Source organism: Octopus bimaculoides, chromosome 1, assembly GCF_046866305.1.
Source record: "Octopus bimaculoides isolate indiv1 chromosome 1, ASM4686630v1, whole genome shotgun sequence".
NCBI classification, from domain to species: Eukaryota; Metazoa; Mollusca; class Cephalopoda; order Octopoda; family Octopodidae; genus Octopus; species Octopus bimaculoides.
This window is the reverse complement of record NC_142928.1, coordinates 185,419,038-185,427,793: the sequence shown is the minus strand read 5'-3', so window position 1 is coordinate 185,427,793 and position 8,756 is coordinate 185,419,038. Positions and strand designations below refer to the sequence as shown.

Below are 8,756 nucleotides of genomic sequence, written 5' to 3'. Positions count from 1 at the left end.
TTACGTAAAACTTAAAAAATTTTATTACATATATGACATGTATGTATATGATATATGTGTATATAGTACAAAAGAAAGACAAAGAAAAAATAGCAGAAAAGGGAGAAAGAAAAGAAAGAAAACATCAATATTATACCAAGTACTTCAATTCGTCGCACACCACAAGATTCAACAGAACTTACTGAAGCAAGCTAGCATACTCACAGCATTACCATGGGTGATGGCAAGGTTAAGATGTTGGAAAAGCTAAGCACCCTCAAGGGCATCACCTAACATCTCAGTGAAGTGGCCCAGTCCCTCCTTAGTGGCCCAGTCCCTCCTTAGTGGCCCAGTCCCTCCAAACGTTTGAAATGTCACAGGTTGAAAGAGATAGTTCATTGTCAGGTCCCGGTACTTCAGGGTTTTGTTTCATTTAGCTACGGAAGCAGTGACCTTCCCATTTATTACCCCATCTAGGGTGTGGAAAGGGACAAAAGAGTCACAGACTGTGGCGACCCAGATGGGGCACCTACCTCTTACCCAGAGACAGAGGGTAAGACCATCTGATTTCTTCCCATTACTTCTGGATAATCTCACCGGCTCCAGAACTGAGGGGATATTAATCCAAGCCAGGGCCTGCTTAATGAATAAGTTTAGCTCGGTGTGGCGAGCAAAGTGACTAGCATTTAGGCAGCACAATATCAAATGATTTATTTTGTTCTTAAAGAAGTTTTCAAAAGAACTTTTCCATAGGTGCAGGAGTGGCTGTGTGGTAAGTAGCTTGCTTACCAACCACATGGTTCCGGGTTCAGTCCCACTGCGTGGCACCTTGGGCAAGTGTCTTCTACTATAGCCTCGGGCCGACCAAAGCCTTGTGAGTGGATTTGGTAGATGGAAACTGAAAAAAGCCCGTCATATATATGTATATATATATATATGTATGTGTGTGTATATGTTTGTGTGTCTGTGTTTGTCACCCCAACTTTGCTTCACAACCGATGCTGGTGTGTTTACGTCCCCGTAACTTAGAGGTTCGGCAAAAAGAGACCGATAGAATAAGTACTAGGCTTACAAAGAATAAGTCCTGGGGTCGATTTGCTCGACTAAAGGCGGTGCTCCAGCATGGCCACAGTCAAATGACTGAAACAAATAAAAGAGTAAAAGAGCAAAAGAGTAAAGCATAACACATTTTAACTTCACTTTGGAGCTCTTTACTTCCAGTTGCAAAAGAATAATCATTTATTTTTGTTATAGCACCCTCTATCAACTGTATAGTTAACATTTCAATCAAATCACGCAACCTCTTCACTTATGGTGTCATAAAAATCTGCTTAATCTATTTTCATAGCTCAGAGATCAACTCGGTCATATCGATCTGAATACATGAAACAATATATAGTAATTTGTAGAAACTGATTAAAAAAGTCACTCTGTTAATAATGTGATTTTAAATGATTTTCTCAAATCGTTTTCACATCTATCTATGTACTTATCGACATGATTGAGTTTGAAAACAAGTACTTGTAAGCATGCACAGAAATTTGCTTGTGCGGAAATGTTTTCTTAGCAAAGTATGTGCGCATCCCCTCGAGCAACCATTGCCAAAATTAATTTAAAGAAAACCGATTTCATATTGTAAACCTTGTGTACACACACTTCCCTCTCCTTTCCTAGTTGTAAAATATATGTGCACAAAAGTGTACAGTTTGGAGACAACACTGTTTGTTATATGGTAAAGGTTTGGAAAATAAGCTGTATCACTGGTCAGAAGGAAAATAAAGAGATGGGAGAGATTACTTATAGCTTTATTAAGGCAGTAGTGGAGGCGCAGTGGCCCGTTGGTTAGGGCAGCAGACTCGCGGTCATAGGATCGCGGTTTCGATTCCCAGACCGGGCATTGTGAGTGTTTATTGAGCGAAAACACCTAAAGCTCCACGAGGCTCTGGCAGGGGATGGTGGTGAACCCTGCTGTACTCTTCCACCACAACTTTCTCTCACTCTTTCTTCCTGTTTCTGTTGTGCCTGTAATTCAAAGGGTCAGCCTTGTCACACTGTCACGCTGAATATCCCCGAGAACTACGTTAAGGGTACACGTGTCTGTGGAGTGCTCAGCCACTTGCACGTTAATTTCACGAGCAGGCTGTTCCGTTGATCGGATCAACTGGAACCCTCGACGTCGTAAGCGACGGAGTGCCAACAACAACATTAAGGCAGTGAGCTGGCAGAATCATTAGCATGCCGGCCAAGATGCTCAGTAGCATTTCATCCATCTTGACATTCTGAGTTCAAATTCTGCTGAGATCACCTTTGCCTTTCATCATTTTGGGGTCAATAAAAAAAGTAACACATGAGCATTGGGGTCGATGTAATTGACTTACCTCTCCCTCGAAATTGCTGGCCTTGTGCTAAAATTGGAAATCATTATTTAGAACTTTATGTGCTTTGAGAGCCACTGCTCCAAAAAAGAATTTACATGTTCTTTCAATATTTATTTATTATTATCTTTTGGTCGGCACAGATTATCATTAGTTTTCTTGGATTCAATATTTTCTGAAGCTAAGACAGCAAGCTGGCAGAATTGTTAGCACGCCAGGCAAAGTGCTTAGCAGTATTTCGTTCGCCTTTACGTTCTGAGTTCAAATTCTGCTGAGGTCCACTTTGCCTTTCAGCCTTTTGGAGTCGATGAAATAATTACCAGTTGAGTACTGGAGTCGATTTAATCGACTTACTCCACTTCCCACAAATTTCAGGCCTTGTGTCAAAGTTTGAAACCAAGATTTTCTTAAGATTCCATTTTGTCCAGTTGATTTACAAGTTAGATATTTTCAAACCCTTATACTTATCCCATAATAAATTCCTCATAACTTCTATGGTGTGAAGGGTAACTTCACTAACCATTTGCTTGTTGGTTACATTGCCTGATCCAATTGGACCCTGGAGCAGCGCCAGTGGTATGCTACCCTGCAACAAGTGATGCGAGTAAAAGGTGTCATAAAGATAATAACCCTTTGTACTATTGGCACAAGGCCTGAAATTTGGGGGGAAGGGTGTAGTTGATTTCATCGACCCCACTGTTCAACTGGTACTTAATCTATTGACCCCGGAAGGATAAAAGGCATAGTCGACCGTTAAGCATTTTGTCCAGCATGCTGATGATTCTGCGAGCTTGCTGCCTTGCCATAAAGAAAATTACAGGAACTGCTTTTAGATACTGGTTTCAAATTTTGGAACAAGGCCAGCAGGTTGGTGAGAGGGGCTGAGTCAATTAAATCGACCCCACTGTTCAATTGGTACTATTTTGTTGACTCTAAAACGATGAAAAGAAAAGTTCACCTTGGTGGCATTTAAACTCAGGACGAAAATGCCGCTAAGCATTTTGCTTTGCGCAAAGAGCAGATTCTGCTAGTTCACTGCATTTCTGGTTTTATGTGTTGGCTTCAAATTTTGGCACAAGGCCAGCAATTTTGGGGGGAGGTGGGCAAGTCATTACATTGACCCTGGTGCTCAACTGGTACCTATTTTATCAACCCCGAAAGGACAAAAAGTATAATCGACCTTGACAGTATTTGAACTCAGAATATAAAGCTGGATGAAATGCCACTAAGCATCTTGCTCTGCATGTTAATGATTCTACCAGCTCACCACCCTATTTAGATATTAACAGCCATCAATGTGGATGTGTGTACCACATTCTTAATAACTAAAAACTTCATTGAATAATAGTTACGATTTAGGATCAAGGTTAACAATTTTGAAGGAAAGGAGTTACTTGAAACCATTGAGCTCAGCACTTGACTGGTACTTTATTTCATTGACCTTAAAAGGATGAAAGGCAAAGATGACCTTGGAGGAATTTGAAACCAAGATGGTAAAAAGCCAGAAGAAATACCACTAAACATTTTTTTAGATGCTCTTAGTGTTCTGTTGGCTTACCTCTTTAAGCATAGTTAAATAATCCTTTCCATTATAGGCACATGGCCTGAAATTTGGGGGACGGGGAATTATTGATTACATTGACCCCAGTGTTTCACTGGTACTTAATTTATCGACCTCGAAAGGATGAAAGGTAAAGTCAACCTCAGTGGAATTTGAACTCAGAACGTAGTGGCGGGCGAAATACCACTAAGCATTTCATCCAGCGCGCTAACGATTCTGCCAACTTGAGTCTTTTAATGAATTAAATAGCTAAGTGGGCATTTACAAGTTTGGTAATACGAACAGGAAGAATAGAACTCAAAACACAAGTATATAAAAATACCTTTCTTAAAATTATTAATCAGTAGAAGATAGCTGCAAGCTGGAAGAAACAGCAAGTTGGACAAAATATTTAGCAGCAATACTTCTGGCTCTTTACGTCCTGGGTTCAAATTCCATCGAGGTCCACTTTGCTTTTCATCCTTTCAGGGTTGATGACATAAGTACCTGTTGAACACAGGGTGCAATGTTATGAATCCAGGTAAAAAAAGTGACAGGAAAAAGTCATGGAAAAAAAGTCACAGGGGTTTTGTCCGAGGAGGTTTTGTCCTAGGGAGTTTAGTCCAGATCCCATAAATTAATTGTGACTTTATTAGTGGCCAGCATAAATTAATTATGACATTTTTTCCCTGTGACATTATTACTGGCCACCACCATAAATTGTCTTTTTTTCCCTGTGACTTTATTACCGACCACCATAAATTAACTGTGACTTTTTTTTTCCTGTGACTTTATTACTGGTCACCAATGTTATCCCTAAAAACTTGTTGGGATCTAGTCTGTTTGGTTGCCAACATCAATTCTGCTCGAATTGATTACATATTCGGTGTAATGATATACCTTTATAGGTTAATGAATTACATGAAAATCATTTTCGTTATCTATATATATAAAAATGAGAATGTGTGTGTGTGTGTGTGTGTGTGTGTGTGTGTGTGTGTGTGTGTGTGTGTGTGTGTGTGTGTGTGTGTGTGTGAATCCCTAAAACTCGAGAACTACGCAACCAATTTCATTCAAATTTTACAGATGCCTTACTTAGGGTTCCAGTTGTGTTTTAGTCAAAAAAAATTTTTAACTTCTTGCAGAGTTCGAGCCCACGGCAACATAATATCTCCTCCACTATTTAAGTATTACGTGTCAAAAGTGAAACAAAAACACTCATGTCAAATACTTTCACTTTAAAAATGAAACTATTCTAACTGAAACAATCACATTTCGATACTGTAATGACAGATACTTTCAGAGAGAGAGAGAAAGAGAGAGAGAGAGAAAGAGAGAGAGAGAGAGAGAGAGAGAGAGAGAGAGAGAGAGAGAGAGAGAGAGAGATGTATATGTATACATATAGATGTATATGTACATGTTATTCCACTAACTGAAACAATCACATTTCGATACTGTAATGACAGATACTTTCAGAGAGAGAGAAAGAGAGAAAGAGATGTATATGTATACATATACATGTATATGTACACGTATATGCATAGATATATATATATATAGATATAGATCTATATGCATACATGTATATGTATACACATGTGTAGATGTATATATATATATTTAGATGTACATGTAATATGTACACTTATATACATATATATAAGTGTACAGATATCTATACATATATACACCCATCACACACAAACACATGCACACAAACACACACATTAGTCATTTGTTTTCTTATCCAAAACTACGTCAAAAGTACTGAACGGATCTTTATGAAATTTGGAAATTATATTCTATGTATAACGGCCATAACTCCCATGAAAATTCATATATTTTTGATGTGGATGAAATTTTAACCCGAACATAACAGATGAGCATTATTTGTAATTCAACGGTACAACAGTGTAAGACTACCCTTTCAGATGTACTTACATTGTGATTTCTGCAATGTGGTGCATAAATTGTCAAGTAAATGAGACGCATCTTTGCCTCCACTGATTCACTTGCAAAGTGTTGAGTAAAATTATTTCGTTGCAGACCTCCTTTGGGTCTTTTTATTATCACTACGACACACATAGTCCCCAGTTGGTAACATTGATTTCAAGGCCCTCCTAGATGAGAGACTGGCATTCCACTAAATGTCTATGTTCCATGCTGGCATGGATTGGAGAGTTATTAATGTAGAAATATGGTATCGTAGCTACTAACAGTTGAGGGTTGCGTAGTCTAGACGGCGTTTTTAGATTTCATTATTCTCTTTAACCCGGGCAAAGCCGGGTATTTCTGCTAGTAAATCAATAAATAAAAAGTTATTAGCAATTAAAGTTTGAAAATTTGGATACTTTAGCTAACCGTAAGCCAGACATATTCATGCATGTTTCCATAGTAACAAACGGAACATGAGAAGTCTTTTGTGTGCGAGAAAGCACGTGTTGACAAATATTTTCCACTCATTGAGGTGGTTGTCAGATGTGCTAAAAATAGCAGCCAAATAGGCCTTAAATCATGCACCAAAATTTTTTGTGCTTTATTTTTGGACAGTCACATGAATTCCCATGTGTAGAATAGATATTCGCAAATGTTTTCTGAAAACACCAAAAAAATAATAAAGTTATGAGGGGTTAAATATCGCCATATGAGCATTGCTTCGCTTTGAATTTCATAGTTGTCAATGAACTGTCATTATCTGGCGTGCGCGGAGCAGAATTTGATTTGTTTACAGTTGACAACACGTGCTGTCAGGCACAAAGTGACAGCTTACATATCCTGTTTCCTGACTGGGTAAAAATGATCAAACTTCTATACCTTTTTAAAAACATTTTTCTGGAAAAATTGAAATAACTCCAGGTGCAAAATTTTAAAATTTTCGATAAACTTTAATTTTCGAAATGTTGGCAACCAAACAAACTCTATCCATTTGCTGGTTTTGTGCCAAAAATTGAAACCATTATCAATTGGATAAAGTTACACAGTTACTCAAGAGCCGAGAGGTACTTACCAAACTAAGTACCATGTACGAAATTCTCAGCCCTTCATTTCAAAAGTTACTCTGTCGTTTAAAAACAAAAAAGAGCGAGCGGGTGTTTTTTTTTTGCGGTGGTGCAGCATACGCACCCCCACCATTTTTCGATTTTTATTTTTATTGTTTTTCTACGGAATCCGACGTTTCCGCAACGGAGATTCAGAATATGCAAAAAAATTCAGCACTTCAAAATTTTAATCATCCCCCCCCCCCCCCCCCCAGCGCAATTTTTCCTTTTTCACTTTTCAGAAATTTTTTCCTTTGAATTCCACTTAAAAAAAAAAAAAAAACGTGGATTATGATATGCAAAAAAAAAAAAAAACGTGGATTATGATATGCTAAAAACAGAAACAAAAAAACGTGGTTTATGATATGCAAAAAACCGAAACAAAAAACGTGGTTTATGATATACAAAAAAAAAAAATGTTGCTTCGTTCTTTTATTTTGTTGAAGACCAAATCTCATGAGAGTTATCTCCCTTCGCTGCCCGTTATAAAAGCATTCATTTCCAGCGCGTAATTCAAAACAGACAACATCGCTGACATACCAACCTATTCATTTATTTAGACATCTTCGTATATGTATGTATAACTGTCGAGACTTTTATTTATCTATCTCTTTACAGCTACTTATTCATTTTAATGCTTTTATATGATGCTTTTCTTTATGAACGTTTTAATTTTTTTTCCCCATTCAAATTTCACTTCTCAAAAGTTTGAGTGGGCAAGTTGTCAAAATCAAAACGAAATATAACCAGATATATTTTCCTTATTTCGGTAAATTTATAGTTTACCCTTATAAATTTATCCTTATTTCTCTATGTTAACCCGATTATTATACTTCACGTAAACAATTTCAGCTTTTAAAAAATTCGTTTCGAAAATATCGTCTTCATATTTATTTGCGATACATTCAGTTTATAATACCGAAATTTTCAGCTTTAATTAATATTGTAACGTATATTTTTCTGTTTATATTAAACTAATTCTGTTACTTGCAAGGATGGTGTAGTGTATTATAGTATCTCGAAAAACGAGGATGTTATTGTCAGCGCTTTTCCCGAATCCTTACCTTAACAAAGTAGAAAATATCATTAAGGCGACGAGCTGACAGAATAGCTAGCGTGTCGGACAAAACGCTTAGCGATATTTCTTCCGGCTCTTTACGTTCAGAGTCCAAGATGAAGTTTGCCTTTCGTCGATAAGATAAATCACCAGCGGTAGAAGATATCGACTAACCTCCTTCCCTAAAAATTGCTAGCCTTGTGCCAAAATTATAACCCATTCTTTTTTTATCAGTTCTAAAAGCGACAGAAACGATAGAGCATCGGAGGCGGAAGTAAAGGACACGGACCGCAGCCCCTTTTGGTTATTTTTTTTTCTCTCCAGAAACCAACGTTTTCCATTGCTGAGATTCCGAATCTGCAAAAAAAAAAAAAAAAATCGGTATTTCAAAATTTTAATTATCCGCCCCCATTTTTTTTCATTTATTTAGAAATTTTTTTTGGCGAAATACGTAGAAAAATTGTATCTGGAAAATTTCAATTTAAAAACAAAAGAGAAAACCCATCCTCCACTCCTAAAATAGCAGACGTAAAAAGTATCTAAACAAAACTCAACATGTTAGAAATAGCAGCTAAACAGCGAATCACGTCTTCAAAATTTTAATTTCCCCCACCCCCTTTTTTCTTTGCCAGAGTGGTGGGGAGGGGGAAAATAAAAATTTTGAAAACGTGTTTTGGCAAGACCCCCCCCCACCCCGAAAAACCGACAAGCTAGAAACAACAGCCAAACCAAATCCATTTTCTAAATACGAATTACCAAAATTTTGA

The 8,756-nt window shown here is 37.4% G+C and overlaps 1 protein-coding gene across 5 annotated transcripts in view; it reads left to right on the top strand.

The window, feature by feature from the left end:
• LOC106879325 (kinesin-like protein KIF22) overlaps nucleotides 1-8,756 on the top strand; it is a 54,184-nt gene that overhangs the window by 11,474 nt on the left and 33,954 nt on the right. For 4 of the 5 annotated variants that reach the window (XR_016244483.1, XR_016244480.1, XM_089363894.1 and 1 more), the window contains exon 1: nucleotides 7,380-7,506. The exons of the other annotated variant lie outside the window; for it this stretch is intronic. The gene's annotated coding sequence lies outside the window, so the exon portion shown is untranslated. Of the gene's footprint in view, nucleotides 1-7,379; nucleotides 7,507-8,756 lie in introns of those variants that run through there. 5 annotated transcript variants of the gene reach the window in all.